The following is a 14,713-nucleotide window of genomic DNA, read 5'->3' as shown; positions in this document are numbered from 1 at the left end:
AGGCGAAATGATAAACTTTTTGACACAGCAAATGGTTAGCGCTGCATGAGAATATGGTGGGGGCTGAATATCTTGGAGATGATACATTTAATCATGGGTGGTCCCAAAGCCATAAAGGGTGTAATTTCTGTTCAAATCCATGTGAACCAACAGACACAGCTGCTGAGAAAAGAGATGTGGCTGTGAAAGGGAGTTTTGGAAAATACCTGATCAATGGCAAAAAGGAAAACAAAGTGATGAAGCTGAACGCGGTAAAAGAGAAAAATGGAAACCCCATCGGAGAGAAGAGCAGAACCTTTTTCAAGGCGGCCATTCCTGGAAGAGAAGTGGCAGCAAATTAAACACAAATGCAAAAGCGAAATACTGCAAATGCTGCCAATCTGCAAAAAAACAAAACAAAGTGCTGGAAATATTCAGTAGGTCAGAGAGGGTCTGGAGAGAGAGGAACAAAGTTAATGTTTCAGTTCGGTCACCTTTCATGTCTCCCTTCAGGCAGCACCTTCTGTTGTCCAAGGGTTGCCATTCAAGGCTCAATGATGCCATGATAGCACAAGGCAGCAAGTAGAAGAGGTAGGCCCCAAGAACTATCATAGGCAGGTATGAGGACTGAAAACATACACCGTCGGCACCATTAAGCATCATGTCCTAACCGGCTGAACTCTCTGGCCCTACAACCTTTCATCCAAACTACAAAAAGTTAAGAGATGTAACAGGTTTAAGCAAGTACAGAGGCAGGGAAAGGGGGCATGGGAGGAAAGAAAATATGTGTCTGTGTCAGAGTGAGTGGCAGGAGAGATTAAACGACAAAAGGGTATGATGGTACAAGGGAAAAGGTGATGATAATGGAACTAATAAGGGCGGGGCCCACTTGCCGACACGTAAAATAACGCACGGTGACATTGGGCGGCACTCCCGCCATCACCGCACTTCATTTAAATTTTCGGGTAGGCGGGTCTCAGCAAAATCAGCTGAGCGCCTGCCGACCTGTCAATGGCCAATTAAATGACAGAGTCATTTAAGTAATTAATGGACCTGCCTGTCCAACCTTAAGGTTGGTGGGCAGGCCAGGAGCCCTGGTGGGTATTAGAAAAAGCATGAAACCTCATCTATGGGCGGGATGAGGTTTCATGTAGGTTTTTAAAAATTTAATTAAAGTTTTTTAAAAAGTTATGGACATGTCCCAACTCATGTGAGAGTGTCACATGAGGGGACATGTCAGGGATTTCTTTTCTATGTTTAATAATTTGTACAGTAGAGATGATCTCTCTGAGGCAGCACTTAGCCTCAGGGAGGTGAGTGCACTCTTTTGTGCGCATGTGCGAAAGAGCGCACTCTCGGGTTTAGGGAATCCATAGCGCTTCTGTGCGGACGTCACATTGGGCGGGCCTTAATTGGCCTGCCTACATAAAATGGCGGGGCGCCGATCAGAGGTGCGTCTCCCCGCGCCTGCACTTCAACTTCCCCCCACAACGGTGGGGGGGGAAATCCTGCCCCATGGGTTATTGTTGTTTTGGTGCAGATTTATCTGGGAGTGATTTAATTTGGGGATTTGTTTAAAAGTTATTATGGTAGTAATTTGTAGACATGTTATATGTTTAGTTAGTTGTTAAATTAATAAATGTTTCATTTAGTTTTATATAAAAAACCTCATGAGGATTGGTGGTCTTATTATTGAATTCGGAGCTGCATCTCAAACATACCAATTGAAAATATTGGTTATGACAGTTGTTCAAGTTTCCCCCTGGGATTTAAAGAACTGAGCCTTTACCAACTGCTGAATCATAAGAAGCTTAAACCCACAACCATTTGACTCAGGAACAAGTGTCACGAACTGAACCTATTGGTTGCACTGTTACTTTTATTTATTTTTTTGCTGAGTACAGCAGTAGTCCAGTTGAAGCCAGCATTGAGACAGCACCCATGCAGGGCTGTATGTTTGAGATGTATATAGTTATGAGTTGTTACTAAACACTTAACGTTCAACCATAAAAGCCTCCAGACCTCTCTGTGGGACACCAAAAAACCCTTGCAACATGGTGGCAGTGAAGAATGGACTCAAAATTCCAAAAGTATGAAGAAGTGAAGAAACTGCAGCCTGAACTGAGAAGTGCGCCTAAATCGTAGATATAGCTGGAGATCACTTAAAAATTGTCCATTGCCCGAGCTTGTTGATCACAGAGTCAAGGGACCAGGCCAGATCACCAAAGGACAAGCAAAATTTTTTAAAAAGAGAAAAGGCTTAATGGCAGAAAAATAACCCAATGTGCAGATGAAAAGAAGCACCTGAGTGAATGCAGCGTTATATGATCTAGCCAGATCACAAAAAATGGTGAGCAAAATTCAGAACAAATCTGAGATTACCTTTTTAAAATAGGCAGCAATTGGGATCAGCACTCACATTCCAGAGCGCAGCTAGAAGAAAGCTGCAGCGAGAGTCTACAGCTGGCACCAGGACACATGGTGGCTGAGCTCAACTGAATGGGGGAAAAAGGAGTTTTATATCAGAAGGCAGAGCTAAAAATTGCCTTCAAACCAAAGCTCAGATAAGCAAATTGCTGGCAAAAACTATTACTTTGAAAGGTTTCATGAAGAAATAAGTTTTTTAAAAAATGGTCCCGCTGTCACAACAGGAGCCCACTGAAACCCTACATGTGTGGGATGAGCCAAGAGAAGGGAAGAAAGGCAACTGCAGAGGCATTGTGGAAAAAGAAATTAAAGCTATACTCCTCTGTGTGATAAAACAGGCATGGATAGCAAAGCAACATTACTAGACCAATTTAGGATAAGGCAGGGGCCAAACCATACCCAAAATTGGGCATCATGGAGAAGCAACTTTTTAGATTACAGGAGTACATCAGCATTAAGTAAGAAAGCAGAAAAAGTCCAAGTTAATATCTTTTTATGCTTGTTTGGTGAATTTGCAAATTATATAATCCTAATGCAAGGCATTAATGAATCCTTAGTCAACTTTGATGAAATATCAAAAGTCTTTGATAAATATTTTAATCTTCAAGTTGTGGTGAGTGCCGACCTTAAAAAAAAAAGGTCTAAAATATGCCCAATAAAGCACCGAAGGAGAGGCCAGGCTGAGGGAGACAATATCCAAACAAACCACAAGATGATTGCATACCATGTAAGTGCAATGAAGGGCAGGAGCCAAAGAGTTTAGTGTAGAAGAAAGGAGGCTGAGACGCAGAAAAAGGCTTAAAATAGAGCTTTTTGAGAATGCCAGCACATTACTCAAATTGCAACAGTAGGTTGTGGTGCAGAGTGAGCAGATGGCTGTGAATGGAGGAAAGCTATCTGATGTAACCCAAAAGTAGCAAAATCTGAAAAAAGAAAATGAAGCTGTTCCACAGGAATATGTTCATATCAAAGATGAGTTGGGACAGCTCAATTAGAAGTACAGCCAGGTACAACAGCAGGTAGAAAACATACTCAAAGAAGTCACTACCCTGAAAGACTCTTTGAAGAATCAATACGTGGCCTTGGAAAAACATGAGCTAAAAAAGATGTTGAACAATGCTTTAGAAAAAGCTGTGTTGGAACTAATCAGTAGTGACAAAGCAATGCACTGAAGTACAGCGTGAGTTACAAAAAGGTCAACAAGAAAATAAACAGTTGAAAGAACAGCTGATTGTCCTTCAAGAACAAATGCAAAAAGAGTGCATAATTCTTAAGTAGCATGGAGATGCAAAGACTGTCCTGAACAGCAGAAAGGAAGAGCAGCAGATAAAAGTCGAGACTTTGAATTACAGGAAAGGTCAAGATGAAGCAACTGAGTTTCACAAAAAACAGGATAACCTGTTGAAGGACCTTCACCCGCTAAAAAGATCTCTCAGACCAAAGTTTGTTCCTCTGGAATGTTACTCAGAACAAACTGAAGAACCAGTTGGCAGAGAAGACTCAGCAATTTTCCATATTCTAGAAGGAAGTCAAGAGGTACAAGAAATAGGCTGCACAGCTGAAGAAAATGGTTGCACACTTGAGAGCACTTGGAAAAACATCACATTTCCAAAGATGTATATGAAGAAATGAAAATCAAGAACCTAGAATGGCAAGAGGAAGTAGTAGTTCTCACAAAGGAGCATGAAGAGTCTCAAACATTTAGCAGAAGTAAAATTACAGAAGATGAGCTTGAAGGATAGCACGGAGGAATTAGCAAAAGGGAAACTCAGAAATGATGAGTTTCCAGCTAACAAGAACAGCATGAAGTTGATGCTGGAACAGGAAAAGTAATTGTTGATGAATCAAAACAGTTGGTTGAATTCAGAATTAACACTCAAAACTGATGAAATTCTTACACTTCGATCCAATCTGAAGAACATGAAAGATGAGATGCGCAGTATGGAAGAGCACATCCAGACTTTAAAAACAGATAAAGAAAATTCTAAGAAACAGATTGAGGATCAAATGAGTGAATTGAATGAGTCTAAGGAGCAGTCAGTGACCATGGAAGAAAGATTCTGAAAAGAATTGAAGGCCCAGATGAAGTTGTTAAGTGTGTATAAGGATTTTGCAGATAACCCTGAAACAAGACAACGGAACTCACCAGGGTAGTTGCTGAGCTGAATGAAAAAATTCATAAGCTTGAAAAAGAATGGAAAAATAAGAGATTAAACAAATATTTGGCTGAAATTGTGAAACAATTGGAAATGAAGATTCCATTTTTGAAACGTAAACTTCCAAGGAAAACATGGCAAACCCCACAGGTAAAGAAAACCCACGTCTACAGAGTGAATGGAATAAACATTCCTTTTGGAAGGAATGAGGTAAACCCATGGTATCTGACCAAGGAAGACAGATTATCGATAAAGAGTAACACAACTCGAAGGAGCACAAAGTGAATCAGATGGAGACAACCCAGCGCCGAAACACACAATACTACAATTTCAACTCCAAAGCAACAAAGTCTGCCCAAAGCAACTGAGACCACCACTCTGAATGTGAAAATAATGAGATCTGGAAGAATGCTAATGCTTCCAGACCATCTGAATTTATGAAGTCAGATTTGATTAGGGTAGAAGTGGAAACATGCAAATAAAGATTGTATTGTAAATACATTTGGGTAAGGGGAGGTGTAATGTAAGGGTGTTCGGCAGAGCAAGGGCTAATGTGGGACTGGGGAAACAGTACCACCCACATTGTGATGTAGAGACTCATATGATAGTAGACTGAATACAGCAGGAGTTTAACAGAAACCAGCATGGAAACAGCACACATTCAGGGCTGTACCTTGAAGATATATATAGTTATGTTCAACTATATACAGATTATATATAGTTGAACACTTTAATGTCCAACCATACAAGCCTCCAGACCTCTTTGAGGCACCAAACAACCCTTACAACAACTTGTAGAGTGTAATAGTTGGCAAAACAGTATATTATTGAGGCATGAACCTAAATATCTCTCAACTACTTTGAAAGCATTGCAGCAAATGTACTGCTGTCGGTTAAACTTCAAAATTTCAAATCCTTTCCACAGTTGTGTGGAGCATTTAAACTAATCACAAGCTGAAAAGGCAATCTTGTTAATGAAACCAGGAATGACTGCTGGTAATAAAATAACCAGGTCAATGCCTCTGTTAAAATAACAGAGAGAGGAATATCACATAAGTACATTGGACATGATTTTGTGGTCAGCAGGGCAGTGACAACACTCGCCACTGAGATAAAATAAATCTATGCTTGAGCCTACCACAATCCCTATGGTGAGAATTTTAGTTGCCTTGAGGAAAGATTCCTTCCAAGTGTGGACTGCAGCAAGACCCAGCAGTGCTATGTAGTGCGGGTGAAAATGACAGACAGATGTGGATTGGCTTACAGTCGCTGCACCATGTTAACTGAATAAAACAAGCTACTGCAGTAAAAAGGCATTAGAAAATCAGATTAAGTAGGCATGATTAATTATCCAAAATTAACAATTTAAACATTTTTACAAAATGCAATGATCTTCATCCGATAAATCATTTTAAAAAGTGATATGTAAAAAATCTGATAAATCGTGCTTAAAAAGTCATAGACCTTATTTTTTAACAAGATTTAACAGACTTTTAAAAAGTTTAATGTTTAAAAAAATCAATCCATTTGGTCTGGGCCTGTCTCCATATTAAATATTCATTAATTGAGAGGAGGCCCCTTACCCCTGGAAATGACAGCCTAAGATTTTGAAATGTAATTAAAATCAAAATCAGTGGGTAATTAGCCCAAATTTGCATTGGTTCCACACCCGCCAGTTGAAGAAGCAAACCTTTTGGGAGTAGTGTTAGTTGGCACACTGCAACTTTTGGATTTGCAACTAAAGTGCTTGTGAGCACTAGGGAAGTTGCAGGGGCCTCTCCAACATGCAGTAGCAGCGAACCCTGACTGTGGGCAGCACTTAATGTATGAGGCGAAGGTCATGCCATCAGATCTGGAAGTGGGCAGAACTGCCAATCGCATTGGCCACGTGCGATTACGTGGCAGTTATCCAATTAGATCTGCAGAGTTGCGCGGCCCAGTCAATTATATAGCAGGGGCGGGCAGAAAGTTGTTGAACCCACCATTGTTTGATGGAGTTGGAGCTCTGAGTTCCACATTTAAGTGGCACCCAGATATGCATTGCCTATAAGCCAACAACACTTGTTCTGCAGAGTTTACTACAGAGGCACAGGATACTGCATCTGGCTTTCAGAACCTGCTTTCATGTCAGATACTATGTCACAGTTATCTACAAACTCTGCCTTCATGTGTGAACCTGAGCCATGTTCACCCCCATTTGGCCTTGCAGAAAAGGCATAACAAGGCTCAGAGTAGACAACGCTTGGCCTCAGGTCCAGCAATGCCTTCCTGCAGGCTCTCCTCCAGGCAGGTCATGTTCTTCCCCACCGATAGAATCAGGAGATTCTCCTGCCTGACCAAGGAAGCCTGGACAGAGATTGCAGCAGAGGTTACCAGCCATTGGGTCCACAGGCACACCTGGGCCCAATGTAGGAAAAGGATCAATGACCTACACTGCACTGCAAGGATAAGTACAATGGTCTTACAGCAAAGTGGTTCTCATGAGGGCATCAAGCAACTTATCTGTGCGGGGGTAGAGGTAGGCCAGCCAGCAGAATGTGTTGTCAGCCTCAGTACCAGATGTAGCATGAGGCCTGAATGTGTGTGAGCTAGATCATCCAGACAAGTTGTATAAATGGCATGAGAGTACGAGTGTGAATGACTTACTAGGGAGGCCCCATTATCTGTCAGTCTGCTTCTGACTGCAGGAGAAAATGGTGCAAAATGAAAAGGAACGGGCGAAGATGAATGGGGGAATTGGGCAACATTCAGGTCCTAACCTCTGCAGAGGAGAACTGGCTGGGGAGTGGGGCAGGGCGGGAATACCAAGAGACCAGAGTGAGGATGCCTCCAACCTGGTGTTGGACACTGGGCACTCAGGAAACACAAAAGATACAGTGATGGGAAGAGGGATTGTGAATAACGTGAATCTATTTCTTTGTGTTGTCCATGGCCAGGGAGAGTAATCATGGACACTGCTGCTTCTCCTGTTTCCGGGCCCCTTAACCCCCCCAGCCACCCCATTTAACCCCGCCCCTCAATCATGTATGTTACTTTTTCCCCTTTCAATATTCACCAATCAATTCACCAAACAATCTCAAAGGGCATAGTAGAATAAAATAGTCCATTGTTGCCATCAGATTACAAATATTCTCTCGATACATATTCTGCATGGATTATTAATATTAAGAGCAACAACGATATAATGCTGTGTTAGTTTGTGTGCACCCTATGGGTGATCCCACCACAACGAACCAGAGAGTGCAAATTTTATTTTAACAGCATCATGCAATATTTGACAGGAAAATATCCCTTTAGTTACTTATAACACTTGCAGACAATAACAATGGTAACTGCCTCATTAACATGTTATGTACATTGCATCATATATACATGGTGACAGTAAATTCATATTTGGGGGAAAGATTCAATACTTGCAATCAAATTGCAAGAAAACCTATCAGGTTTTGTTTCATACATTTTGATTACCTGTTCAGTATAGAAAAAAAAGACCGTCCCCATGCTGCACTTTGCATTTTTTCATTGTTGGAGAGTTGTAGAAGGGAGGGAGGGAGTGGAGGAGGAGAAGGGATGATCCCATTCATTTGCTACTGTCTAAGCTCCCTCCTCCCTCCCCAGACACATTGACACAACCCTCACTCACCTTGTTCAAGATAACTCAGTATCACAAGAGGTGAAGTTCCAGTTTCTTGGGAGTGGCTCGTGCTGTAGACGTGAGCAACTCCCCTGGGCCTGCTCTGGCCTTGTTAGCGGTAGAGATTCCTTCCTGTTTTTTCATTTTCTGCTTCTTCCCCTTGGCATCCTGGAAGATGTTATCGCAAATCATTCAATGCAGCTGACAAACTCCTGCATGGTGGCCAGCGAGATTAGCCAGAATAACTGCTCCAATCACAGGTTCCCTCTCTCTCGCCCTTGCTGCTCCTCCAATCATAGATTCTGTCTCTGGAGGACTGGCAAGAGCAGGAGGGAGGGAACCTGTGATTGGAGGATCTGGAGCAATGACTAACTTGAACACTAAATGCATGGTCTTGTCTTGTCTCATTCTTTTCACCAATGGATTGTATTCAACAGGTCTTGGCAACTTTAAGGGAAGATAACATGAGGGCTTCAAAACAAAACCCTCAGCAGTACGCTCACACCTGCAGATTTGTTCATACATTATAACTTGTTTGTTTATTTTTCATACATAAAATGAAGTGCATTGCTAGATGAGCTGTACAGACCAGTCAGCATGAGAGAGAGAGGAACAGGCAGAGACAGCACCACACACAGCCAACCAGCTTGGCAAGCAAATCACCTGAAATCAAAAGAACAAAAGGAAGAACTTGCATATATCCAGTGTGAGAGAGACAGAATCTGTGATTCTGTCTTTCCCGCACCTGCTGCTCCTCCAATCACGGCTCTGCTGTCAGTTTCTGCTCTGAGCAACTGAGTTTAACTGGCAGTTAGAAAGAGCCAGATATAAAGAATTCCAGGGTGGCATTGACATTGCCTGCAAAAGGCAATACTGTGTCGGTTGTTGTAGTTCACTTTAGTGCTTGTTGCAGCATGTGATGCAGCCTGTTAAAGCATCCCTGGCAAAGTTTATGCATTACTCCTCACAAAACTGCAGCTATGTTGTCCTGAGACTAAGAACTCTGCTGGATTCCTCAGTCACGTCCCCTCCAGCTGTTTTTGCTCTTTCCTCTTGCTGCTGCTCTTCCTCCTCCTACTCCGAGAGTGGAATTGACAGGAGCAGTCAATGAAGAAAAAAAATTGGCTCTAGTTTACCCCGTAAGAACTCAGAACATTCTACAGAAACCGCTATGGAAATTATATAAGCTGAAAACCATAGCATAATGCAAGCAAAATGCCTCCAAAAACACTCACATTTGTAAAAGAGCAGCTGAGGATCTCTTTGAATACCACAAGAAATGGCCACCTCTCAGATTTGCATTGTCAATGGTTTGTGGCCAACAAAATTGCTGTTGGGAGTGGTAACTATGGGAAGAACTTTAGACTGCGTGAGTGGTGCGCGCCCGACCCGATCGAGCGTAAAATAGCGCGTGATGACATTGAGCGAGCATCCCGACGTCATCATGCGGTATTTTGGTCGGCAGACGCATGTGGATGCCAGAGCCATGCCTGCCTTTAATTAAGAGGCCAGTTAAGGCCATAAGGCAATTGACGCCGATTTTTCATTGCCCATGCGATTTTGCATCCATTTTGACAGGCTGCCAGCCGACAATTTCAAAAGCCTCATCCACGGGCGGGATAAAAAGGGTCAGCAGCATTGCCCGTGTGAGTAATGAGGAGTTTGGAGATAGTTGCTGCTGGTGACTTATTGGTATATAGCAGCTTCGTCACTGTTTGGGGCTTCATTTCAGGACTCTGGGTGTCTCCAAGGACCCTGGAAATTCAGACCGTGTGGTCCCTTCCAGGTATTAAACAGCCTTCTGTTACCCTGGTAATGGGGATTGTGGCCCCTGCTGGTGGCACCTCCTCTGAGGAGGAAGAGAGGGGCAGAAGAGAGAGGAGGCCAGGTGTTCGAGCAGGGCCAGCTGGCAGTCCAAGGCAGAAGGGGCCGCAGAAGATGCCATTATCCTGCTGCCAGGGCTTACAGGCGGTGATACAGCTACCTCAATATGTGCAAGGTGAAATGCTGAAGGAGGTTTCACCTCAAGGGAGAGAGTGACCTCCATCTATCAGATGATTGGGCCTGAGATCACCTCCGACTGTGTAGGTGGACACCCCATGCCAGTGGCTCTGAAGGTCACAGTGGCCCTCAACTTCTATGCCTCCAGCTCTTTCCAGGGCTCAGTGGGGGATCTGTGTGGAGTCTCCCAATCAGCTGTCCATAGTTGTGTCAAGCTGGTGACAGAAGCTCTGTTTGGGTGGGTATTGACTTTCGTTCATTTCTATACAGTTGAGGCCAGCCAGGCTGAGCAAGCCAGAGGCTTTGCAGTGATTGCTGGTTCCGCTGCATCCAGGGTGCAATCGACTGTACACATGTGACCATCAAGGCACCAGCGGTTCAGCCAGGTGGCTTTGTCAGCAGGAAGGGATGTCATTCCATGAACATGTGAGACCATAGGATGCATATTCTGTAAGTCTGTGCAAGGTACCCTGGCAGCTCCCATGACACTTACATCCTGAGACACTCCCAGGTGTCGAGGCTCTTCAGTGCTCCAGCTCAACTGGATGGATGGCTGCTGGGTGACAAGGGTTTTCCCTTGGAAATGTAGCTAATGATGCCTCTCCGCCACCCAAGAACAGAGGCAGAGCAGCGGTATAACAGGAGCCATGTCACCACAACGACAGTGATAAAGAGAACCATATGTCGTCTGAATATTTGCTTCCGACACCTGGACCGTTCCAGGGGAGCACTACAATACCCCCCAGAGTGGGTGTCACTGATAGTAGTTGCATGCTGCATTCTCCAAAATCTGGCACTGGCAAGGGGGAACCCACTGGAGGAAGAGCCCCACTCTTGATGCAGCTCCACAGGCCACAGTTGATGAATCCAGTAGAGAGTCAGAAGAGGAGCACAAAGAGGAGAATGCTGAGGGCGTGGAGACAGACCTCTGTAACCTCCAGAGAGGCAGGGACAGCAGGAACGCCTTGATCCTAAATGACATAACTGGGTCTGCGGCAAGTGGTGAGGGAACCAATAAGAGGGAAAAACATACTTGACCTCATCCTCACCAACCTGCCTGTTGCAGATGCATCTGTCCATGACAGTATCGGTAGGAGTGACCACCGCACAGTCATTGTGGAGATGAAGTCCTGCCTCCACATTGAGGATACCCTCCATCGTGTTGTGTGGCACTACCACTGTGTTAAATGGGATAGATTTAGAACAGATCTAGCAACTCAAGACTGGGCATCCATGAGGCGCTGTGGGCCATCAGCAGCAGCAGAATTGTACTCGAGCACCGTCTGTGACCTCATGGCCCAGCATATCCCCCACTCTACCATTGCCATCAAGCTAGGGGACCAACCCTGCTTCAATGATGAGTGCAGGAGGGCATGTCAGGAGCAGCAGCAGGCATACCTAAAAATGAGGTGTCAACCTGGTGAAGCTATAACACAGGACTACTTGCATGCCCAACAGCATAAGCAGCAAGTGATAGACAGGGCTAAGCGATCCCACAACCAATGGATCAGATCTAAGCTGTGCAGTCCTGCCACATCCAGTTGTGAATGGTGGTGGACAAGTAAAAAAAACTCACTGGAGGAGGGGGCTCCACAAACACCCCCGTCGTCAATGATGAAGGAGCCCAGCACATCAGTGCAAAAGATAAGGCTGAAGCATTGGCAATAACCTTCAGCCAGAAGTGCCGAGCGGATGATACATCTCTGCCTCCTCTGGAGGTCCCTAGCATCACAGATGTCAGTCTTCAGCCAATTTGATTCACTCCATGTGATATCAAGAAAAGGCTGAAGGCACTGGATACTGCAAAGGCTATGGGCCCTGACATTCCAGCAATAGTACTGAAGACTTGTGCTCCAGAACTTTCCGTGCCCCTAGCCAAGCTGTTCCAGTACAGCTACAATATTGGCATCTACCTGGCTATGTGGAAAATTGCCCAGATATGTCCTGTACACAAAAAGCAGGGCAAATCCAACCCAGCCAATTATTGCCCCATCAGTTTACTGTCAGTCATCAGTAAAGTAATGGAAGGGGTCATCAACAGTGCTATCAAGTGGCACTTGCTTAGCAATAACCTCACTGACACCCAGTTTAGGTTCCGCCTGGGCCATTCAGCTCCTGACCTCATTACAGCCTTAGTTCAAACATGGACAAAAGAGCTGAACTCCCGAGGTGAGGTGAGAGTGACTGCCCTTGACATCAAGGCAGCATTTGACAGTGTGGCATCAAGGAGCCCGAGCAAAACTAGAGTCAGTGAGAATCAGGGGGAAAACTGTCCGCTGGTTGGAGTCATACCTAGCACAAAGGAAGATGGTTGTGGTTGGTCAGTCATCTCAGCTTCAGGACCTCACTGCAGGTGTTCCTCTGGATAGTGTCCTCGGCCCAACCATTTTCAGCTGCTTCATCAATGACCTTCCTTCCATCATAAGGTCAGAAGTGGGGCTGTTCACTGATGATTGCACAATGTTCAGCACCATTTGAAACTGGAACTCCTCAGACACTGAAGCAGTCCATGTCCAAATGCAGCAAGACCTGGACAATATCCAGGCTTGGGCTGACAAGTGGCAAGTAACATTCATGCCACACAAGTGCCAGGCAGTGAACATCTCCAATAAGAGAGAATCCAACCATCGCCCCTTAATGTCTAATGGCATTACCAACACTAAATCCCCTAGTAGCTGCATCCTGGGGGTTACCATTGACCAGAAACTGAACAGGAATAGCTATATAAATACTGTGGCTATTAGAGCAGGTCATAGACTAAGAATCGTGCGACAAGTAACTCACTTCCTGATTCCCCAAAACCTGTCCACCATCTTCAAGGCACAAGTCAGGAGTGTGATGGAATAGCCACCACTTGCCTGGATGAGTGCAGCTCCTACAACACTCTAGAAGCTAGACACTGTGCAGGACAAATCAGCCCCCTTGATTGGCACCACATCTGCAAACATTCACTCCCTCCATCACCAACGTACAGTAGCAGCAGTCTGTACCATCTACAAGGTGCATTGCTGGGATTCACCAAGGCTCCTTCAACAGCACCTTCCAAACCCACAACCATTACCATCTAGAAGGCCAAGGGCAGCAGATAGATGGGAACACCACCAAGTCAGTCACCATCCTGACTTGGAAATACTTTACTTCACGTTCCTTCACTGTCACTGGGGCAAAATCCTGGAACTCCCTTCCTAACAGCACTGTGGGTGTATCTACAGCACATGGACTGCAGCAATTCAAGAAGGCAGCTCACCACCATCTCCTCAAGGGCAACAAGGGATGGGCAATAAATGCTGGCCTAGCCAGCGAAGCCCACATCCTGTGGATGAATTAAGAAAAAAACCAATGCTCCTGCAGTTAAGCTGCCAAATAAGTGGTACCACATCAAGCCAGGGCTGCCGCCTCCATCCCGGATGTCTACAATGACCCTTTCCTTTGACCCGAAAGTCCACTCAGTGCCTGTGCAATAAGGTTTCGAGCCACCCATGTCCAGCATTACATACTGGTGTACCCTGCACCACATTAAATAAAAAAGGTGAAGCATACTCAGGCCATTACGTCAAAAGAAAATGTATCTTGTTGCCAGTAGAAACAAATTAACAGAACCTTCTCTGGTCTTCAACTCCAGACCAGTAAACATAAACAAAACATTGCACCCGTGACCAATTCCTCTTGTGCTCATGGTGCCTTAAACTTATGTTTGTGGGTGCTACCTCTTGGGATCCTCCCCTACTGGCATTGGAGACTGCCTGCTGACTCTGCTGTCCTGTTGGCCTTGATGACCTTGGCGATCATCCTCTGGCCGGTGGAGACTGTGCTGGCCTTGCCTGAGAGGGAGTGGCCAGTACCGTGGCTGGCATCTCCCCAGTTGCCGCAGCCTCATCAGATGCCATGGTCACTGGCGGAGGAGCTGCAGCCATCATCCAGAGCGCCCTGACAGGAGCCCGCAGAGACGACAGCAGCTTGTGTGCCAACGTGAGTTCACTCTGGACCTCCCTGCTCACCATTGGCGGACGGGCATCTATCTGGGATACTGGGTGCCTTATCAATTTCCCACACAGACACTGACCACCTGAGGTCATTGCCTGTGTGAGGGCTGGGCTTGGAGGTCTGAGTGCAACCCCAGGAACCCCTGATTCTGTCCCTGGAGCTGCCGCTCCATGAGAGTCGCCATCCTCTCAATGGAAGAGGCATTGTGCTCGGCCATGAGGGTCAACACTGCTGATGCTCCGCATGGACTCCTCCGTAACTGAGACCATGGCACGCATATCCTCATGGATCTCCGCCAGATCCTCCTGCACATCCCGCTGGATATCCAGCATCTGCCACCTAATGGATGATTCCAGAGACTCATCATCTGCCTTCGACTCAGCATCGTCCTGGTCCTCCAACTGCTTGTGCACTGGGCACTCTCTGCCTCCGCCTGCATCTCAAGTGTGCGTGAAGTGGCCTCACCACTGTGCACCGGCATTCCAGCTGAAGATTTAATGCCCACCGAGGTGCTGGTATCTGTGCTGGTGCC

The sequence above is a fragment of the Cetorhinus maximus genome, chromosome 7, assembly GCF_964194155.1.
Source record: "Cetorhinus maximus chromosome 7, sCetMax3.hap1.1, whole genome shotgun sequence".
Lineage (NCBI taxonomy): Eukaryota > Metazoa > Chordata > Chondrichthyes > Lamniformes > Cetorhinidae > Cetorhinus > Cetorhinus maximus.
Note: the sequence above shows the minus strand (reverse complement) of the source record.